The sequence below is a fragment of the Oryzias latipes genome, chromosome 20 (genome assembly GCF_053564925.1).
Source record: "Oryzias latipes strain Hd-rR chromosome 20, Olatipes_Hd-rR_3.1".
In the NCBI taxonomy this organism is placed as follows: Eukaryota; Metazoa; Chordata; class Actinopteri; order Beloniformes; family Adrianichthyidae; genus Oryzias; species Oryzias latipes.
In genome coordinates, this window is record NC_136256.1 from 13,685,879 (window position 1) to 13,708,261 (window position 22,383).

Consider the following 22,383-nt stretch of genomic DNA (forward strand, 5'->3'; position numbering starts at 1 on the left):
AGGCAATTATCATACGGAATGCACATACGTCCACCAACCACACCTCACTCTAATTTTACTACAATGCGTGCAATATCCTGACTGTCTAACCGGGTCACTGTGCAATAACTTGATATTTATTAAGCTGTGCTCACAGCAACTCATGTAATTCCTTTCTATTTTATTCACAAATATTTAATATTTAACAGTTTCTTATGGAGTTAATTCAGTCTCAATAATCAGAAATGCACACAACCGGTTTTACAAATGCACACGCTCCGATTCACAAATGTCATTTTATACAAACGTGAAAAATAAATTCGGAAATACACACGCTGTGTTTCACAAACACACAGATTGTGTTTCACAAATGCACACTAAATGTTTTACAAATGCACAATAAGTGTTTCTCACAAATGTGCACACTGTGTTTCACAAAAAACATTTTAGAAATTCACAATAAATGTATCAGAAATGCACAGTAAGTGCTTCACAAACATGATTTTTAGGTACACATGTGATGTGAACTCACAGATCATTCGAACTGCAGACTGTGCATTCAAAATCCCGTTCTCGTTTGTGAATCTCTCCGTGTGTGTGAGAGATTTTTCTACGGTGAATATTGAGACTCATCTGACGGAGCGGGTCAACTAATGTCACCATTGGCTAGTAAATCTGTCAATCAAACTCATCGGGAAAGCAGGCGGGTTCGCTTTTAGCCAATCGAATGGCCCCTTACACTTTCTCTACACTTTCTGCGGGTGGCAAAAGCCCCGCCCATATTTGATTCTGTACCAGTCGGTCGTTAGCGTGTTAGCCTTAGCATGGCTTGTCGGTTTATTGCCTTCGGTTGTCAAAAATTACTGGCTTGTGCAACTTTTCAGTGGACCTGGAAGCAAGGCAACAGTGGTTGAATGCAGTTGTCTTAGAATCCATCGAACTCTGTACTGGTCATGAGATTTACAATGGACGTTTCACTCGGGATTGTTTGTACGTTATTCTCTTAGCTTTCATGCTAGCGTCATTTCAACACTCAGACACGGTTTTGATCATCTGAAGGTGGAGGAGAAAAATCTGCAACTTCCACAGGTTTTGTGGAGAAACTGGCATCACTTTGCTCCGTACCACGCAGTGGGACTACATTACCTCAAGTTCATCTCACTGTCAATCACAGACGCCCAACACACCTCCCCTGCTCAGCCCGAAGTCACTTTGCTGGACCTTAATTTTATTTTTTTAATAACTCAAATGTCATTGATTTTATATGGTAACCATATACATATACACCTCTTGGCCAGGTCACCCTTCCAAAAAAGATCCTCGTCTCACTGGGTTTTATAGCTGGTTAAATACTACACAACAAAAGATGGTCATAGAACAACAAAGTGCAAACATTCACCCTTTATTGCAGAGTAAAATTCAGTGAAAACATGGACAGATTAAAACATCAAAATTTAAGCAAATGTGGGATCTCTACTGATTTGAATTTTATTTAAACTGGAACTAATTTTCATAACTTCCTTACATACAATGAAGTCCCTTGAACAATACAGCAGTATTGATTTGAACTTTGTCTTGCCCCGCTCAGTCTCTCTTCTGTATGTAATTGTGTCGCCTAAATTAAGTTCTAAACAAACGGGACAGTAAAGATGTAGGTCAACTCCCAAACGGTCTGAATTCCACAATGGATTGATGTCGTCTTGCAGTTCCAACATTTGTGGACCCAAAAGAGGACTGTCCCATACCGGGACATTGATCCCAGGATGAGGTTCAGCCATGGATCCACTCTCTTCCCATTCAATCTCTGGAACCAGCATACCCTGACAAAAAAAAAAAAAAGATACTGTTTATGAACAGCACTGTTTTTTTTGTGTTTTAGATTATGTAGGAACAGAGACCGACTAATAATAACTTATATTGTTGCTTGCAGGCAGACCTCATATCTCCATAACTGTTTATAATTTGCAAATAAGTGAACCTTAACAAAGTAGTGACATTAGTACATCTGATGGCTCATAATGCCATGCATTGTGATGCATTTTGAACTTGCAGATGTGCTATTCTTCCTACAAACAAACAATTTAGGGAAATTGTTTGCACCACACAACAATAATCCTTTTCATTCATTTTCGATGAAAATTCACTGTAGTCATTATGATTTCATGATACTCTTCTTGATACTTTCCACTTTAGTCAAACTGCACACAAATCAGTTGTCCAGTACAGTGAGATTAAATAAAGCATTTACCCGGGGATCAGAAACAGGGTTCTGGGTCAAGCCCAACTGCCACAGCTGATTTGGTGTCATGCTTTGCTCCGTCCTGATTGGATGGCTGTCCCACGCGTCACTAAAGACACCCAAACTGGCCTGAATGCGTGGTAGAAAAATGTAATGGCAGCAGAATACGTGATGTGACTGATATTGAGCAAGTCTTGGTCCTCAGGAGAGTGCAGGATGTTGTAATATAAACCAGTAACACTCACGAAGACATCACACCAGAGGAGCTCAATCCTGTATTTGGAAAAAAGCAAAAAGAAATATTATATTGTCAGATTTATTTTTAATACACCATTCACTTTTATGTATCAGGGCTCCAGACTAACTTTTTTCACTAGGAGCGTAGTGGACCCTAACTGAAAATTTTAGGGGCACAACCAGAAAATTTAGGGGCGCATACCGTAAATCAACATTCTAACCAAATCTACTAATTTCCACTGTATTACAAATAAATACTTTAATAATAGATGCAGAAATTACAATGTGCTGTTTCTAATTCAGTGTCATATTTTATTCTGCACTTTTGAAGATGCAACATGAAGGTAAACTGACATCACCATCGCTGTCACGACAGTACAACTAAGTAAAAATAGTAAAAAAAATACCATACATTTAGAATAAAAAAAAGTTTTTAGTAACAAGTGATTACCGTAGTAACCTTTCGTAATTTCACAGTTTCAAACAATACTTAAATGTATGTAAATATTAGAGGATGGAAATTCATGTTGGTGACACCAAATAGGTTCAGCCAAGATGCACAATAAGCGTGTTTGAGATCACCCAGATGGACGCAACACTGCACAGATCACCTGGTGTGTGACGTATATTTTTGTTTTTGCTCCAACATCACCTGTCAATCAAAACAAAAATATCACGAGAAAGGGGTGAGAGCAAGACACCAATCAGAGCGAACGCAGCTGGAAATTTAGTATTGAACTGACTAAAAGCTGCCCTACAGACTAAAAAACAATGCATTATGGGACATGCGTCCTGATGGGTTTTTTGTAGTTCACTGATCAATTAAAATAATTTAAAATACCAACTGATTAAAAAAAGGCTACATCCATTACAAAACATTAAAATAATTATAAAAGATGTAATATCACAGCTCATACTTAGGGGGAGAGGCATATTAAAACGAAATTGAATGTTAAGGACAACTCCTAATTCCTGGTCTCTTTCAGTCTCGCTGCAGCTTCGATTTCATGCGAGTTGAGACCCCTGCTGTACACTCTGTCACTGGTACACTAGCTGCAGGTCGGAAGAACGAATCAATAGTTCGCTTGCTCATAGCTCAGATGCACATATCAGGTTGTGATGATATTTGTCTCCGTTTCCTTCCCACGGATGTTTACGCGCGCTCGATTATCTCTAGGCCCCGCCCCTCCACATATTTTAGCCACTTGCAGTGACTTTCCCTATTCTTCTCACACGCATTGGCCGCCTCAGGCATCACTCAATGAAACGCGAGTGTGCGCTCGCGTGTGCTCCAGTCTCATGAGTATTCGCGCGAGTGTGTGTGTCTGCCTGCGTGCGCGCTCGCGTCTCATTGATGATTTCATCTCTCATTTCATCTCTCATTGACGTGCTCCTTTCATGTTTAATGTATAAAAAATACGGAGTGTGGAGGAGGCAAATTTACTGGTAGCACATGTGCGACTGGGTGTAAAATTCAGTCGCACACTCTCAAATTTTGGTCGCAAAATGCGACCAAATGGACGCAGTCTGGAGCCCTGTGTATATATTAAAGCTTCTAAAACTAGGTTCAACTCACCGTTGATTTTGTGTACACTTTTGCTGCAACAAAGCCGTTTGTGTCAGTTGTACGTACTGTGAGCATTAACTCAGCTATGCCCACATTTTCTCCTCCGTGATCTCCTCTCACCCTGACAATAACATGAAAATCATGTCTCAAACACATAATTACAAATGCATCGCCAATACGGTACACATCAATTTAAAATGTAATGTTCTTATGTATGATGCCAATAAGTAGAATTTCTAGGTTAAAAAAATTGCAGGAGTGGGTTACATGTATCACTGGGGAAAAAAATGAGGTGAGAGAGACTGTTAAGGGGGGGTAAAATGTTATTCATGAGGGGAAAGTTTTAGAGTTGCCTTTGTTTTCAGAGGAGTCTAAAAAAAAGTTATTTTATTTTTGTACAAATAACCAAGTGCTTATACTGCCTGATATGTGAATAAAATATTTCTTTATGAATAACATGAATACCTCAGAGGAAAGCCATAAACGTTCACAGCGTCACTGAAGAAGGCCAAGTGGGTGTCTGCACAGTTGTTGTCTGCCATCTTCTCAGGTACAAGATCTATGGAATACAAGTACAAATACTTTCAACTGACAGATATTTACAGGGGCAAAAATGCTAAATTCCCAATTGACAGGTAAAACAGTAATACAATAGGATGATAAAATATGAAATAGAATAGAATAGAAGGGTATTTAATAACCCCTGAGGAAATTTTTTTTAAATGGCCATCTTAAAAAAACACATAAACACACATGCATTACAAATAGAAATATCACAAAATAAAAAGATTGATAAAAAAGGTAAATAATTGGGAAATCAGTGGGTAAAATTAAAAGAAATTACTTGTAAGATGCCCTGCCAGAGAGTTGTATTGCCTGATGGCACGAGGAACAAAAGATTGTCACGCTGTCACGCTTCAGTAATTCCTAGAGAATAAATAAAAACACAACAAACATGGATTAGATAATTTAGCTGTCTGATCTTAAATTACATAATTTTCAAATATATGAAAGGGGATTTTTTTTAAAACACTCTTGCTATGATAACTTGAGCTTGTAGTAAAGAACACCTTTAAAAAAATCAGAGACAAGACACTGATCACAGGAAGCCTGTGTGTAATATTTACAGTAACTTCTACTCTAATCACTGTTGACAGCTGATTTCTCCCATCCACCCTTTCTGTGACTACTTATCGACTACAAAACAGCCTAAAAACATAATGTTTGGGATTCTTGTCATTACGTCATTGGAAGTAAAGATACGGGGAATTTAGTGGCTGTCACTCTGACACAATCTCACAGGGCTGGTCATCACAATGAATACGGGTTCTAACGTTAGAAACTTAATGAGGCTTCTTTCATTCAACAGTGGATTCATGTATGTTATATTTAAAAAATGCCGTTTTCATGAATGTCATATGAATTAACTTTGTTGCACAGTCCACCCCGTCTTAAAGTCTGGGTTGTGAAAATGCTCTGTCTAACTTTAACCCGGATCGCGTTTACATAAAGGCAGCACACGGAACAACTAGCTAGTTAGCATAGCATAGCATCAGTGTTTAAACAAATCGCCGTCTCCAAATCAATACTTTTTATTAAACTTTCTTTGCTGCTGTAAATCCGGCATGCTTTTCCCCTTAGTTCTATCTGAATCATGTTAAGAACCTACAGATCATTGGCTATAGACGCTAGCTTGAACCGACACCGGCTTGAACTTCACTCACAGAGTCACAGGCAGACACAATTTGCACAGGCTAAAACAAAGCTAAGCTAATTTGCGGTGGGGGTACTCTGCAAACGACTCGGCTGCAGTGTTCATAAAGCATTCACACATGTCACTTGGCAAAGGAGAACGCTTCAACTTAGTATTCAATAACATTACAGGAAGTACAACGAGGGAATGATCAAATAAATGCATTACTTACGGGCTGAGACTGATCCCGTTCAGAAGACCTCTCCGCCATGTTTGCCGCCCGCGTCCTTTCAACTGCTGTGCTGAACAGCTCCCTCCCTCGTCACTTTGAAAGTGAGGAGTGTAAGGGGCCATTCGATTGGTTAAAAGCGAACCCGCCTGCTTTGCCGATGAGTTTGATTGACAGATTTACTAGCCAATGGTGAGATTAGTTGACCCGCTCCGTCAGATGAGTCTCAATATTCACCGTAGAAAAATCTCTCACACACACGGGGAGATTCACAAACGAGAACGGGATTTTGAATGCACATTCTGCAATTCGAATGATCTGTGAGTTCACATCACATGTGTACCTAAAAATCATGTTTGTGAAGCACTTACTGTGCATTTCTGATACATTTATTGTGAATTTCTAAAATGTTTTTGTGAAAAACAGTGTGCACATTTGTGAGAAACACTTATTGTGCATTTGTAAAACATTTAGTGTGCATGTGTGAAACACAATCTGTGTGTTTGTGAAACACAGGGTGTGTATTTCCGAATTTATTTTTCACGTTTGCATAAAATGACATTTGTGAATCGGAGCGTGTGCATTTGTAAAACCGGTTGTGTGCATTTCTGATTATTGAGACTGAATTAACTCCATAGTTTCTGTCCATATTGTTCATTTTTTGTTAAGAGTTGTAAATACAGTATTTATTTTTCTATTCTATTTTTATTTTTATTTTATGTAACTCCTTCACTCCAAGGCTGCTGCAATTTCATTGTATCCCCATGTACAATGACAATAAACGATTCTGATTCTGATTATATCACTTAGACACAGATGGAGAACCATATCAACTGGATTGGTAACAGCAACAACCACCGACCAAGCCGGCAAGCCCTGGCAGAAAAGATCCCCACAAGAAACACTGCAGGCTGTTCCATAAAAAATATAGTTTTACCATTGCCTTGCAGATCACAGTTGAAGTGGTTTAGTTTTCCTAAAAAAATTCAGAATGATTGAAGTTACAGGTGAACTTTTAGACATCATTTCATCCAAAAAGGTCCGAAAACGTCTTTATAGGCAAAACTGCAAACACCTATTTTTTTGCATAACTTATCTTTCAAATATCAGCACAAAAAAATTAAAAACGGTAGGGATCTGTGTTTGCTGCCTTCCATATTTTTTTCAGACTTAAAAGTGTAACAGATGATTTATAAAAAATCCTTTTTCATCCAAAAACCTGTGTTAAATCTGTCTAGACTCCAAACAAACATTTTTTTATGGTAACTTATGTTTCAACAATCGACCCCAATTTTCACAGACCTATAGCTGAAGATGTCCCATAGCTCCCTGAATATTTTCATAGATATAAAATGAACTGGTCATTCTAACATCTAGCATTCTAACATCTAACATCTTACATGTCAAAGCCTCTCTCAGCCTGGCTCTGCTGAAGGAGTCGTGTTACAACCCCGCCCCCTCCTGCTGGGACCCCTGCTATGTAAATTAGCATTTTTCGGTATGTCTTTCATACATCTTTAGTATTAAAAACTCTCCAAGATGAATGTGCCTGACTCCACCTGCAGGTGGATCACAGACTTCCTGACGGACAGACAGCAGTATGTGAGGCTGGGGAAGCTCGTCTCAGATACTCGGACCACAAGCACCCGATCCCCCCAGGGCTGTGTCCTTTCACCCCTGTTACTCTCCCTGTACACAAACAGCTGCACAGCTGGTCACCTGTCTGTCAAACTCCTGAAGTTTGCTGACGACACCACACTCATCGGCCTCATCTCTGACGGAGATGAGTCGGCCTACAGGAGTGAAATAGCCAGGCTGGTGTCATAGTGCAGCGCTAACAACCTGGAGCTTAATGCTCTGAAGACAATGGAGATGACAGTGGACTTCAGGAAGGCCCCAGCCCCCCTCCCCCCTGTCATCCTCTGTGACTCCCCGGTGACCTCTGTGGAGTCCTTCTGCTTCCTGGGAACCATCATCAGCCAGGACCTCAAGTGGGAGCAGAACATCAGCTCCATCACTAAGAAGGTCCAGCAGAGGATGTACTTCCTGAGGCAGCTGAAGAAGTTTCACCTCCCTGAAAAGATGCTGGTAGACTTTTACACCGCCATCATCGAATCCACCCTCACGTCCTCCATCACAGTCTGGTTCGCTGCGGCCACGGCCAGAGACAAGGCCAAGCTGCAACGCGTCATCCACTCAGCAGAGAAGGTGATCGGCTGCCACCTCCCGTCTCTCCAGGAGCTGCACATCTCCAGGACCTGGAGGCGGGCAGCCAGGATTGTAGCCAACCCCTCTCATCCAGGACATAATCTCTTTCGGCCCCTCCCTTCTGGCAAGAGGCTCCGGTCCATTAGGACCAGGACCTCGCGCCACAAGAACAGCTTCTTCCCCACTGCAGCCAGCCTGCTGAACAGAACCCCAACTCCCCCAGGTGACCCCCCTCCCCCCCCGCCCACCAAAGGACTGTCGGTGCCACTTACAGGCCCCACCATCCCAGCCCATCTGTGCTCCCACTTTAATTCACCTTACTCTACTGTATATAGTGTGTTGTTGTTGTTAACTTAATTTTTAACTTATTCTTAATTGCACTATACACCAAGTCAAATTCCTCGTTTTGTAAAGTGCGCTCTACTGAACCTGGCAATAAAACTTTTTCTGATTCCTGATTCTGATTCTGATTCTATTAATCATTGTTTTTTATTCATTCAAAATGCAATTAAATCAATATTTTATTTTTTTTCTTTTCCTTTTTCTTTTTTTTTTATCTCTTATATCCTTTTTTATAATCAATGTTTGAACTTCTTTTCCTTTCTATTGTCATGGTTTCAGTTTGTTGTCTTTTTTTTCGCTTTAGTTCTTTTTCTGTCTTGTTTGGTTCTGTTTCCTGTTTTATTTTGAAAGGTTTCCTGTCTTGTCATGTTTCTTGAGTTTTACTTCCTTTGGTCCCCATCTGCCCTAATCGTGTTCACCTGTGTCTTGTCTGCCCTGTCTGTATATAAGTCTTGTCTCTGCCTTCCTCCTGTGCTGGTCCATTAACTTCTGCTCATGTTGATCACGTCTTCTTGTCTGGCGTCCATGTCCCTTGCCATGCCACAGTAAGTTTTTGTTTTTAGTTTTGTCATCCTGCTCTGCAGCGCTTTTTGTTAGTTAAATAAACCCACTTGCCCTGAACCCGTTTGCCTCCCGTCTCTGCGCCTGGGTCCTACCTGCTCTCGAGCCTCCCCCCCACACGACATCTATACATCCAATGAAATTAAACTACAAATCAACAAACACAAATGATAACAAATGTCTCTAAAAAATGATGTGTATATTTGCAGAACCTTAAAAACACCAAACAAATAACAAATGCGTCCCAAATAAAGCACAAAAAATGGAACACAAAATGTAAAACCCAAGTTAGAAATTGCAATTTGAAAAAGATACTTTTTTCAGCAGCTTTTCAAAATCAATCACCAATTCTACTCTTCTGTGGATGAAACAAAGAACTCCAGAACAATGAAGCCATTTCTCTAAGTCTCTCTCACCTTCAGTTTTAAACAAGGTCTGTGAAAATCCACCATACATTGGTCACATGAACTCAGAGACCTGCTAAAAGTGCACAATTGTAAAAGCTCTTTTATATAGACAACTGTTTGTTTGCTTAGAGCTCTAAATATGAAAAAAATGCTTTTCTATCACCTAGACACAGATGGAGAACCATATCAACTGGATTAATAACAGGGTGGCATGTTTAGACAACATGAAGCTGTCCATCACATTTTTGACCTAAACATGTAAACACATCCTTGGCTCTGCGGTTAGGAAATGGTATTTGGGAATCTCTTTATACCAGGAGCCAGCCTGGCCATTGGAACATCGCCACAGTGCCCATCCAGACTGGGACAGCAACGGGGTCCACTTCAGAGCCGTGAGCTGCTGTGTTTAACTCCAGCTGTCCCAGCAAGGGAGACAACTGCAGCAACATCCACTGACCAAGCTGACAAGCCCTGGCAGAAAAGATCCCCACAAGAAAAACACTGGCTCAGGCAGGCTGGTCAAAAAAAAATAGTTTTGCCATTGTCTTGCAGCTCGCAGATCAAGTGGTTTAGTTTTCCAGTAATGTCAGTCAAGAATGCAAGTTCAGATTCACCATATTCATATTCACCATATTCAACAGACATCTCCTCCAATAGCACCTTAAAAATCCTGTGCTGTTTTGCTTTGCAGCTGAGGTTGTTTACGATTTTCAGAATAAGAGTCATTATATGTCCAGAGCCAATCACTTCTGCACATAAGGCCTGCTGGTGAATGACGCAGCAGTAATGCAGACATTTTGGAAAGTCTGGGTCAGCTTTACAGTGAGTGATGAAACCTGTTTGTCTATTGATCATAGCAGGAGTCCCATCTGCAGTCACTGCTACCAGCTTTTCTAATTGTACCTTTTTCTGCACAAAAACTCCTTCACCGTGTTATACATTTCAACTCCTCTTGTAGTTGTCTGTTAGGGCAGATGTGTCAGGAGTTCTTCTCTTGTGGAAACCAAAAGCTATGCTGTACTGTTGCCGTCCACAGACTCATCACACTGGACGTTAACCACCTGCACTTTGCAAGATCCCGGTCCAGCTAATTGGCCAAGTTATCAGACATAGCTGACACTCATCTAGACATTGTAGTGGAAATTGAATGAGTTCTATTGTTCTCATCCTTAGGGACAGTGATAGCATTTATCATCATTGCTTGAATTTTTTTCATGCTATATGCAAAAGTCTTTGTCCCTTAAGGCAACAGATTACAGCCCCCCCCCCCCCCCCCCCCCCCCAGGCTGCTGTCGTATTAACAATAGCTTGGAGCTCCAGAATGGACAAGAAAAAACGACGAGAATGGCTCGAGCAGGGCGTTGCTCACGGGGCGGTCGCTCGTGCCATGCGGTCGCACGTGCTCGGGCCCGCTAAATGCTACTTGTAGCTTTAATTATTATTATTCTTCCGACTTTTCCGTCGCCTTTTTGAGGCCTTTAACATACCCCAAAACTCACCAAATTTTGTATACACATCAGGAGTCGCGAAAAATTTCATATTTTATAGGAGAACGGCATAGGTAAACAAAAATGGCTCGATAGCGCCACCTGCAAAATTTGTTTTCGCGAGCACCTCCATATGCTTTATAGTACAAACCTGATTTTAACAGGGCATGTTCATCGGATAGAAACCTACAAAAAAGTCTCTTGGGACCAAGCTGTCAGTCGCACAGGAAGTCTGATATTTTGATGACAATATGTCATTTTTGCTGTATTTTGGTCATTTGCAGGCCTCGCTCTAGAACGAACTCCTCCTAGAGATTTGAGAGTAATGACTCCAAACTTTGGTTTTGTAAACTAGACACATGTCCGATGTTAAATTGCAAAGCTTTTAAGTTTTTATGGATGTTTGTGACCATGGCGGCGCGTCAAAATTGGAGGTCGTTTCGAAATCACGCCATGAAAAGAAAAATGGCCATTACTCAGCCATGCATAATCCAATCTGATCCAAAATTGATGTGCATGATTGTAGTCTGACTCTGAACACATCTGCAGTGAAAAAATCTGGAAAAAGTGTAGCGCCACCTGCTGGCAAGAGGAAATGACATGTTTTACTTGGAGCATCACTGCTCCGAGTAGGATGAGCCGACACACCTGAAAATGACGTCCACCTGTTGAAAAGCCATTGAAGTTTACTCTGACAAAAAACCATAACTTTCAATGCGGGGGTGTGGTCGTGACAGAGCGGCAAAGTTGGGCATCTCGCTATGCACACAAAAGTTGCTCTCACGTGCACATTCCTTGTCCAATCTCACTGAAATTCAATGGATATGATGAAGCTTCTATTCTGAACCCATGGATATGACAATCTTGGACGAGCTCTATAGCGCCACCTAGTTATTGCATTGGGCACATTCTGCCCTGTATTTTCTCTTTGCTTTGTCCGATGTGCATGAAATTAAAACTGGAGATACTCAGAAGGGTCCTCTCTCATCATGTAAAGTTTCATGGGTGTACACCTGACGGTGCCTGCGTAACAGGAAGTGGTCGATTATGTGCACCCAAATAATAGAAATTTATTATAAATCAGCCGTTTGTCTCAGGAAGCTGAGATTTCAGAATTAGATGCCTTTAATAACCTCCAGCTTTGATATGTAACACTATAGGGTCTACGAGAAACTTCATCACTTGATTTTTTTAATGAAATTTTGGACTGAACAAAGATTTTTAGCATAAATTCTGTTTAGGTTATCAGCACCAAGAATTCAACTTTCATAGGCATTTATGTGCTACTGCTTCCTAAAAAAATTCAGAATGATTGAAGTTACAGGTGACATCTTAGAGAGCATTACATCCAAAAAGGTCCGAAAACGTCTTTTTAGGCAAAACTGCAAACACCTATTTTTTTGCATAACTTATCTTTCAAATATCAGCACAAAAAAATTAAAAACGGTAGGGATCTGTGTTTGCTGCCTTCCATATTTTTTTCAGACTTAAAAGTGTAACAGATGATTTATAAAAAATCCTTTTCATCCAAAAACCTGTGTTAAATCTGTCTAGACTCCAAACAAACATTTTTTTATGGTAACTTATGTTTCAACAATCGACACCAATTTTCACAGACCTAAAGCTGAACATGTCCCATAGCTCCCTGAATATTTTCATAGATATAAAATGAACTGGTCATTCTAACATCTGGCATTCTAACATCTAACATCTTACATGTCAAAGCCTCTCTCAGCCTGGCTCTGCTGAAGGAGTCGTGTTACAACCCCGCCCCCTCCTGCTGGGACCCCTGCTATGTAAATTAGCAAGCAGTGAACAGAGAGGTGAGGAGTAAGAATGGTCATTACTCAGGCATGCATAATCCAAAGACAGCCAGTTAAACATTGAAAGACATATTTTTTCGGTATGTCTTTCATACATCTTTAGTATTAAAAACTCTCCAAGATGAATGTGCCTGACTCCACCTGCAGGTGGATCACAGACTTCCTGACGGACAGACAGCAGTATGTGAGGCTGGGGAAGCTCGTCTCAGATACTCGGACCACAAGCACCGGATCCCCCCAGGGCTGTGTCCTTTCACCCCTGTTACTCTCCCTGTACACAAACAGCTGCACAGCTGGTCACCTGTCTGTCAAACTCCTGAAGTTTGCTGACGACACCACACTCATCGGCCTCATCTCTGACGGAGATGAGTCGGCCTACAGGAGTGAAATAGCCAGGCTGGTGTCATAGTGCAGCGCTAACAACCTGGAGCTTAATGCTCTGAAGACAGTGGAGATGACAGTGGACTTCAGGAAGGCCCCAGCCCCCCTCCCCCCTGTCATCCTCTGTGACTCCCCGGTGACCTCTGTGGAGTCCTTCTGCTTCCTGGGAACCATCATCAGCCAGGACCTCAAGTGGGAGCAGAACATCAGCTCCATCACTAAGAAGGTCCAGCAGAGGATGTACTTCCTGAGGCAGCTGAAGAAGTTTCACCTCCCTGAAAAGATGCTGGTATACTTTTACACCGCCATCATCGAATCCACCCTCACGTCCTCCATCACAGTCTGGTTCGCTGCGGCCACGGCCAGAGACAAGGCCAAGCTGCAACGCGTCATCCACTCAGCAGAGAAGGTGATCGGCTGCCACCTCCCGTCCCTCCAGGAGCTGCACATCTCCAGGACCTGGAGGCGGGCAGCCAGGATTGTAGCCAACCCCTCTCATCCAGGACATAATCTCTTTCGGCCCCTCCCTTCTGGCAAGAGGCTCCGGTCCATCAGGACCAGGACCTCGCGCCACAAGAACAGCTTCTTCCCCACTGCAGCCAACCTGCTGAACAGAACCCCAACTCCCCCAGGTGACCCCCCCTCCCCCCCCGTCCACCAAAGGACTGTCGGTGCCACTTACAGGCCCCACCATCCCAGCCCATCTGTGCTCCCACTTTAATTCACCTTACTCTACTGTATATAGTGTGTTGTTGTTGTTAACTTAATTTTTAACTTATTCTTAATTGCACTATACACCAAGTCAAATTCCTCGTTTTGTAAAGTGCGCTCTACTGAACCTGGCAATAAAACTTTTTCTGATTCCTGATTCTGATTCTGATTCTATTAATCATTGTTTTTTATTCATTCAAAATGCAATTAAATCAATATTTTATCTTTTTTCTTTTCCTTTTTCTTTTTTTTTTATCTCTTATATCCTTTTTTATAATCAATGTTTGAACTTCTTTTCCTTTCTATTGTCATGGTTTCAGTTTGTTGTCTTTTTTTTCGCTTTAGTTCTTGTTCTGTCTTGTTTGGTTCTGTTTCCTGTTTTATTTTGAAAGGTTTCCTGTCTTGTCATGTTTCTTGAGTTTTACTTCCTTTGGTCCCCATCTGCCCTAATCGTGTTCACCTGTGTCTTGTCTGCCCTGTCTGTATATAAGTCTTGTCTCTGCCTTCCTCCTGTGCTGGTCCATTAACTTCTGCTCATGTTGATCACGTCTTCTTGTCTGGCGTCCATGTCCCTTGCCATGCCACAGTAAGTTTTTGTTTTTAGTTTTGTCATCCTGCTCTGCAGCGCTTTTTGTTAGTTAAATAAACCCACTTGCCCTGAACCCGTTTGCCTCCCGTCTCTGCGCCTGGGTCCTACCTGCTCTCGAGCCTCCCCCCCACACGACATCTATACATCCAATGAAATTAAACTACAAATCAACAAACACAACTGATAACAAATGCCTCTAAAAAATGATGTGTATATTTGCAGAACCTTAAAAACACCAAACAAATAACAAATGCTTCCCAATTAAAGCACAAAAAATGGAACACAAAATGTAAAACCCAAGTTAGAAATTGCAATTTGAAAAAGATACTTTTTTCAGCAGCTTTTCAAAATCAATCACCAATTCTACTCTTCTGTGGATGAAACAAAGAACTCCAGAACAATGAAGCCATTTCTCTAAGTCTCTCTCACCTTCAGTTTTAAACAAGGTCTGTGAAAATCCACCATACATTGGTCACATGAACTCAGAGACCTGCTAAAAGTGCACAATTGTAAAAGCTCTTTTATATAGACAACTGTTTGTTTGCTTAGAGCTCTAAATATAAAAAAAATGCTTTTCTATCATAACCATATCAACTGGATTAATAACAGGGTGGCATGTTTAGACAACATGAAGCTGTCCATCACATTTTTGACCTAAACATGTAAACACATCCTTGGCTCTGCGGTTAGGAAATGGTATTTGGGAATCTCTTTATACCAGGAGCCAGCCTGGCCATTGGAACATCGCCACAGTGCCCATCCAGACTGGGACAGCAACGGGGTCCACTTCAGAGCCGTGAGCTGCTGTGTTTAACTCCAGCTGTCCCAGCAAGGGAGACAACTGCAGCAACATCCACTGACCAAGCTGACAAGCCCTGGCAGAAAAGATCCCCACAAGAAAAACACTGGCTAAGGCAGGCTGGTCAAAAAAAAATAGTTTTGCCATTGTCTTGCAGCTCGCAGATCAAGTGGTTTAGTTTTCCAGTAAGGCAAGGCAAGGCAAGTTTATTTGTATAGCACAATTCGTACACAAAGTAATTCAAGGTGCTTCACAAAACAGAAAAGTGCATTAAAATCACAATACATCATAGAAATAATCAACATAAAATTTACTTTAAAAGAAAAGGAAGAAAAAAAAAAGATTTAAAAAGAAAGGAAGGAAAGAAAGGTGCAGATAGGACCTTTCAGTCATATACACGGCTAAACAGAAATGTTTTAAGTCTAGATTTGAACATGAACACAGAATAGGCCTGTCTTACGCCTTCAGGGAGGCTGTTCCAGATTTTAGCTGCAGAATATTGAAACGCTGATTCCCCTTGTTTAGTTCTGACTCTGGGAATCAACAGGAGGCCGGTCCCTGAGGTCCTCAGAGTACGAGATGGTTCATATGGCACTAACATGTCAGAGATGTACTTTGGTGCGTGGCCATGGAGAGACTTGTACACAAGCAGAGCTGCTTTGAAGTCTATTCTTTGAGGTACAGGGAGCCAGTGCAAAGACCTGAGCACAGGACTAATGTGATCATACTTCCTGGTTTTGGTCAGGACTCGAGCAGCAGCATTCTGGATGTACTGAAGCTGTTTTACAGCTCGTTTGGGCAGGCCGGTGAGCAGGCCGTTACAGTAGTCTAACCTACTGGAGACAAATGCATGGATAAGTATCTCCAGGTCTCGCTTTGAGATTATGTTTTTGATTTTGGCAATGTTTTTCAGGTGGTAAAATGCCGCTGATGTTACTGACTTGATATGGCTGTTAAAGTTCAGGTCAGAGTCCATGATTACCCCTAGATTTCTGACTTGATTTGAGGGTTTGAGAGAGAGAGAATGAAGGTAGCTGCTGACAATTTCTCTTTGTTTCTGTGGGCCAAAAACAATAACTTCGGTCTTGTCTGAGTTTAGCTGGAGAAAGTTGTTCTGCATCCACGCGCTGATCTGTTGGAGGCAGTGGTTGAGAGAATCCACTGGCCCATATTCACCTGTTGTCAGTGACACATAGATCTGAGTATCATCTGCATAGTTGTGATAAGATATGTTATTACTGCGTATTAACTGCCCTAGTGGCAGCATGTAGAGGTTGAACAGAAGGGGTCCCAGGATCGATCCCTGGGGCACACCACAATTCAAGCCCATGTAGTCTGAGACACAACTCCCAATTTCAACAAAATATTTCCTGTCTTCCAGATAAGACTTGAGCCAACTTAGGGCAGATCCAGAGATGCCAACCCAGTCTTGGAGTCTGTGCAAAAGGATCCCATGATCAACAGTATCAAAGGCAGCGCTCAGGTCTAGCAGGATTAAGACAGAGACTTTTCCATCATCAGTGTTCAGGCGGATGTCATTGGTTACCTTGATAAGAGCAGTTTCTGTGCTATGATGGGGTCTAAAACCTGACTGGAAAACATCAAACGAATTGTTTAATAAGAGAAAGTCAGTGAGCTGTTGGTAGACAACTTTTTCAAGGACTTTTCCTAAAAATGGCAGATTAGAGATAGGTCTGTAATTATTCAGTACAGTGGGATCAAGACCGCTCTTTTTCAGGAGGGGTTTAATGACTGCAGTTTTTAAGGCCTCTGGAAATATTCCAGATTGAAGAGACATGTTAACTATTTGAGTAATTGATGGCAACACACTGTTCAAGACAGACTTTAGAAATCTAGTGGGTAACACATCAAGGCAGCATGTAGACGAGCTCAGACGGGTGATGGTCTCTTGGACAGTTTGGTCAGTGACAGGTATAAAGTGAGTCAGCTTAGAGTGAGTAGGTGGCCGTTCGATAGTTATATGTGTTGTGGAGTTGATGGCTTTTTTAATGCCCTGAACCTTGTCATTGAAAAATACAGCAAACTCATTACATTTAGGTGTACAAACCAATTCTATTGGTAGCTGGGTTGGGGGGTTAGTTAATCTGTTAACTGTTGTGAACAGGATACGAGAGTTGCTGCTGCAACTTCCAATTATTTCAGAGAAGTACCTTTCCCTTGTTCTGCATAAGATCTGGTTATAAGCGTACAACTCCGCCTTATATATTCCATAATGAACCTGGAGTTTTGACTTGCGCCACTTTCGCTCGGCTCTGCGGCACTGTTGTTTCTGTGCCCTGACTAGATCATCATTCCTCCAGGGAGCTTTCTGTCTATGTTTTCTCAATTGAACTTTCATAGGGGCAATGGCATCCAGAACATTCAAGATGCTAGAAGTAACAGAATTCAGCATTTCATCAACATTGGCACCAGAGACGTTTTCAGGGTTTATCATTTCTACAAACTGTGCCCTAGTGCTCTCATTTATTTGTCTCCTTTGGACAACTGCAGGGCCAGGCGGTGGTTTGGGAGCAACAGACAGGTCAAAGAATACACAGAAATGATCAGAGAGGGCGACATCAACCACACTGACATTGTAAATAGTAACCCCCCTTGTGATGAGCAGGTCCAGAGTGTGCCCTCTGCTGTGGGTGGGGCAACTCACATGCTGAATTAGACCAAAGGTTTCAAGGACAGCATTGAGCTCTTTTGCATTTCTGTCATTGACATTATCAACATGAACATTAAAATCACCTGTAATGACTAGACCATCAAAGTCTGTGCACACAACTGAGAGCATTTCAGTGAAATCATCAATAAAACTTTGGCTGTGCTGAGGAGGTTTGTACATAACTATGCAGAGTAAGGGAGGAGTTTGTTTTAACTCAATCTTAAAGGACACATACTCAAATGATGAAAACACACCAAATGATAGTCTGCGGGTTGCAATATTATCTCTAAACAGTGCAGAAACGCCTCCACCCTTTTTATTTTCTCGTATTTCCGATTCATGTTTGTAGTAATGTCAGTCAAGAATGCAAGTTCAGATTCACAATGTTCATATTCACCATATTCAACAGACATCTCCTCCAATAGCACCTTAAAAATCCTGTGCTGTTTAGCTTTGCAGCTGAGGTTGTTTACGATTTTCAGAATAAGAGTCATTATATGTCCAGAGCCAATCACTTCTGCACATAAGGCCTGCTGGTGAATGACGCAGCAGTAATGCAGACATTTTGGAAAGTCTGGGTCAGCTTTACAGTGAGTGATGAAACCTGTTTGTCTATTGATCATAGCAGGAGTCCCATCTGCAGTCACTGCTACCAGCTTTTCTAATTGTACCTTTTTCTGCACAAAAACTCCTTCACCGTGTTATACATTTCAACTCCTCTTGTAATTGTCTGTTAGGGCAGATGTGTCAGGAGTTCTTCTCTTGTGGAAACCAAAAGCTATGCTGTACTGTTGCCGTCCACAGACTCATCACACTGGACGTTAACCACCTGCACTTTGCAAGATCCCGGTCCAGCTAATTGGCCAAGTTATCAGACATAGCTGACATTCAATTTCCACTACAATGTCTAGATGAGTGAGTTCTATTGTTCTCATCCTTAGGGACAGTGATAGCAATTATCATCATTGCTTGAATTTTTTTCATGCTATATGCAAAAGTCTTTGTCCCTTAAGGCAACAGATTACAGCCCCCCCCCCCCCCCCCCCCCCCAGGCTGCTGTCGTATTAACAATAGCTTGGAGCTCCAGAATGGACAAGAAAAAACGACGAGAATGGCTCGAGCAGGGCGTTGCTCACGGGGCGGTCGCTCGTGCCATGCGGTCGCACGTGCTCGGGCCCGCTAAATGCTACTTGTAGCTTTAATTATTATTATTATTCTTCCGACTTTTCCGTCGCCTTTTTGAGGCCTTTAACATACCCCAAAACTCACCAAATTTTGTATACACATCAGGAGTCGCGAAAAATTTCATATTTTATAGGAGAACGGCATAGGTAAACAAAAATGGCTCGATAGCGCCACCTGCAAAATTTGTTTTCGCGAGCACCTCCATATGCTTTATAGTACAAACCTGATTTTAACAGGGCATGTTCATCGGATAGAAACCTACAAAAAAGTCTCTTGGGACCAAGCTGTCAGTCGCACAGGAAGTCTGATATTTTGATGACAATATGTCATTTTTGCTGTATTTTGGTCATTTGCAGGCCTCGCTCTAGAACGAACTCCTCCTAGAGATTTGAGAGTAATGACTCCAAACTTTGGTTTTGTAAACTAGACACATGTCCGATGTTAAATTGCAAAGCTTTTAAGTTTTTATGGATGTTTGTGACCATGGCGGCGCGTCAAAATTGGAGGTCGTTTCGAAATCACGCCATGAAAAGAAAAATGGCCATTACTCAGCCATGCATAATCCAATCTGATCCAAAATTGATGTGCATGATTGTAGTCTGACTCTGAACACATCTGCAGTGAAAAAATCTGGAAAAAGTGTAGCGCCACCTGCTGGCAAGAGGAAATGACATGTTTTACTTGGAGCATCACTGCTCCGAGTAGGATGAGCCGACACACCTGAAAATGACGTCCACCTGTTGAAAAGCCATTGAAGTTTACTCTGACAAAAAACCATAACTTTCAATGCGGGGGTGTGGTCGTGACAGAGCGGCAAAGTTGGGCATCTCGCTATGCACACAAAAGTTGCTCTCACGTGCACATTCCTTGTCCAATCTCACTGAAATTCAATGGATATGATGAAGCTTCTATTCTGAACCCATGGATATGACAATCTTGGACGAGCTCTATAGCGCCACCTAGTTATTGCATTGGGCACATTCTGCCCTGTATTTTCTCTTTGCTTTGTCCGATGTGCATGAAATTAAAACTGGAGATACTCAGAAGGGTCCTCTCTCATCATGTAAAGTTTCATGGGTGTACACCTGACGGTGCCTGCGTAACAGGAAGTGGTCGATTATGTGCACCCAAATAATAGAAATTTATTATAAATCAGCCGTTTGTCTCAGGAAGCTGAGATTTCAGAATTAGATGCCTTTAATAACCTCCAGCTTTGATATGTAACACTATAGGGTCTACGAGAAACTTCATCACTTGATTTTTTTAATGAAATTTTGGACTGAACAAAGATTTTTAGCATAAATTCTGTTTAGGTTATCAGCACCAAGAATTCAACTTTCATAGGCATTTATGTGCTACTGCTTCCTAAAAAAATTCAGAATGATTGAAGTTACAGGTGACATCTTAGAGAGCATTACATCCAAAAAGGTCCGAAAACGTCTTTTTAGGCAAAACTGCAAACACCTATTTTTTTGCATAACTTATCTTTCAAATATCAGCACAAAAAAATTAAAAACGGTAGGGATCTGTGTTTGCTGCCTTCCATATTTTTTTCAGACTTAAAAGTGTAACAGATGATTTATAAAAAATCCTTTTCATCCAAAAACCTGTGTTAAATCTGTCTAGACTCCAAACAAACATTTTTTTATGGTAACTTATGTTTCAACAATCGACACCAATTTTCACAGACCTAAAGCTGAACATGTCCCATAGCTCCCTGAATATTTTCATAGATATAAAATGAACTGGTCATTCTAACATCTGGCATTCTAACATCTAACATCTTACATGTCAAAGCCTCTCTCAGCCTGGCTCTGCTGAAGGAGTCGTGTTACAACCCCGCCCCCTCCTGCTGGGACCCCTGCTATGTAAATTAGCAAGCAGTGAACAGAGAGGTGAGGAGTAAGAATGGTCATTACTCAGGCATGCATAATCCAAAGACAGCCAGTTAAACATTGAAAGACATATTTTTTCGGTATGTCTTTCATACATCTTTAGTATTAAAAACTCTCCAAGATGAATGTGCCTGACTCCACCTGCAGGTGGATCACAGACTTCCTGACGGACAGACAGCAGTATGTGAGGCTGGGGAAGCTCGTCTCAGATACTCGGACCACAAGCACCGGATCCCCCCAGGGCTGTGTCCTTTCACCCCTGTTACTCTCCCTGTACACAAACAGCTGCACAGCTGGTCACCTGTCTGTCAAACTCCTGAAGTTTGCTGACGACACCACACTCATCGGCCTCATCTCTGACGGAGATGAGTCGGCCTACAGGAGTGAAATAGCCAGGCTGGTGTCATAGTGCAGCGCTAACAACCTGGAGCTTAATGCTCTGAAGACAGTGGAGATGACAGTGGACTTCAGGAAGGCCCCAGCCCCCCTCCCCCCTGTCATCCTCTGTGACTCCCCGGTGACCTCTGTGGAGTCCTTCTGCTTCCTGGGAACCATCATCAGCCAGGACCTCAAGTGGGAGCAGAACATCAGCTCCATCACTAAGAAGGTCCAGCAGAGGATGTACTTCCTGAGGCAGCTGAAGAAGTTTCACCTCCCTGAAAAGATGCTGGTATACTTTTACACCGCCATCATCGAATCCACCCTCACGTCCTCCATCACAGTCTGGTTCGCTGCGGCCACGGCCAGAGACAAGGCCAAGCTGCAACGCGTCATCCACTCAGCAGAGAAGGTGATCGGCTGCCACCTCCCGTCCCTCCAGGAGCTGCACATCTCCAGGACCTGGAGGCGGGCAGCCAGGATTGTAGCCAACCCCTCTCATCCAGGACATAATCTCTTTCGGCCCCTCCCTTCTGGCAAGAGGCTCCGGTCCATCAGGACCAGGACCTCGCGCCACAAGAACAGCTTCTTCCCCACTGCAGCCAACCTGCTGAACAGAACCCCAACTCCCCCAGGTGACCCCCCCTCCCCCCCCGTCCACCAAAGGACTGTCGGTGCCACTTACAGGCCCCACCATCCCAGCCCATCTGTGCTCCCACTTTAATTCACCTTACTCTACTGTATATAGTGTGTTGTTGTTGTTAACTTAATTTTTAACTTATTCTTAATTGCACTATACACCAAGTCAAATTCCTCGTTTTGTAAAGTGCGCTCTACTGAACCTGGCAATAAAACTTTTTCTGATTCCTGATTCTGATTCTGATTCTATTAATCATTGTTTTTTATTCATTCAAAATGCAATTAAATCAATATTTTATCTTTTTTCTTTTCCTTTTTCTTTTTTTTTTATCTCTTATATCCTTTTTTATAATCAATGTTTGA

At 42.0% G+C, this 22,383-nt stretch overlaps 1 long non-coding RNA gene across 3 annotated transcripts; it reads right to left on the reverse strand.

Annotated features, from left to right (window-relative positions):
• Window positions 1-1,365: 1,365 nt before the first annotated feature.
• LOC144988378 (uncharacterized) lies at window positions 1,366-6,585 on the reverse strand. Of its 3 annotated transcripts, none has more exons than XR_013652272.1 (7): window positions 5,948-6,585; window positions 4,867-4,949; window positions 4,488-4,581; window positions 4,032-4,143; window positions 2,464-2,491; window positions 2,228-2,347; window positions 1,366-1,799 (listed from the first exon to the last, which is right to left on the reverse strand). It is a non-coding gene; the product is annotated as an uncharacterized LOC144988378 (long non-coding RNA). The 3 variants fall into 3 exon arrangements; XR_013652273.1 differs by having other exon boundaries at window positions 2,228-2,327; window positions 5,948-6,584; XR_013652271.1 differs by having other exon boundaries at window positions 2,228-2,491; window positions 5,948-6,579.
• Between the last annotated feature and the right edge of the window lie 15,798 nt (window positions 6,586-22,383).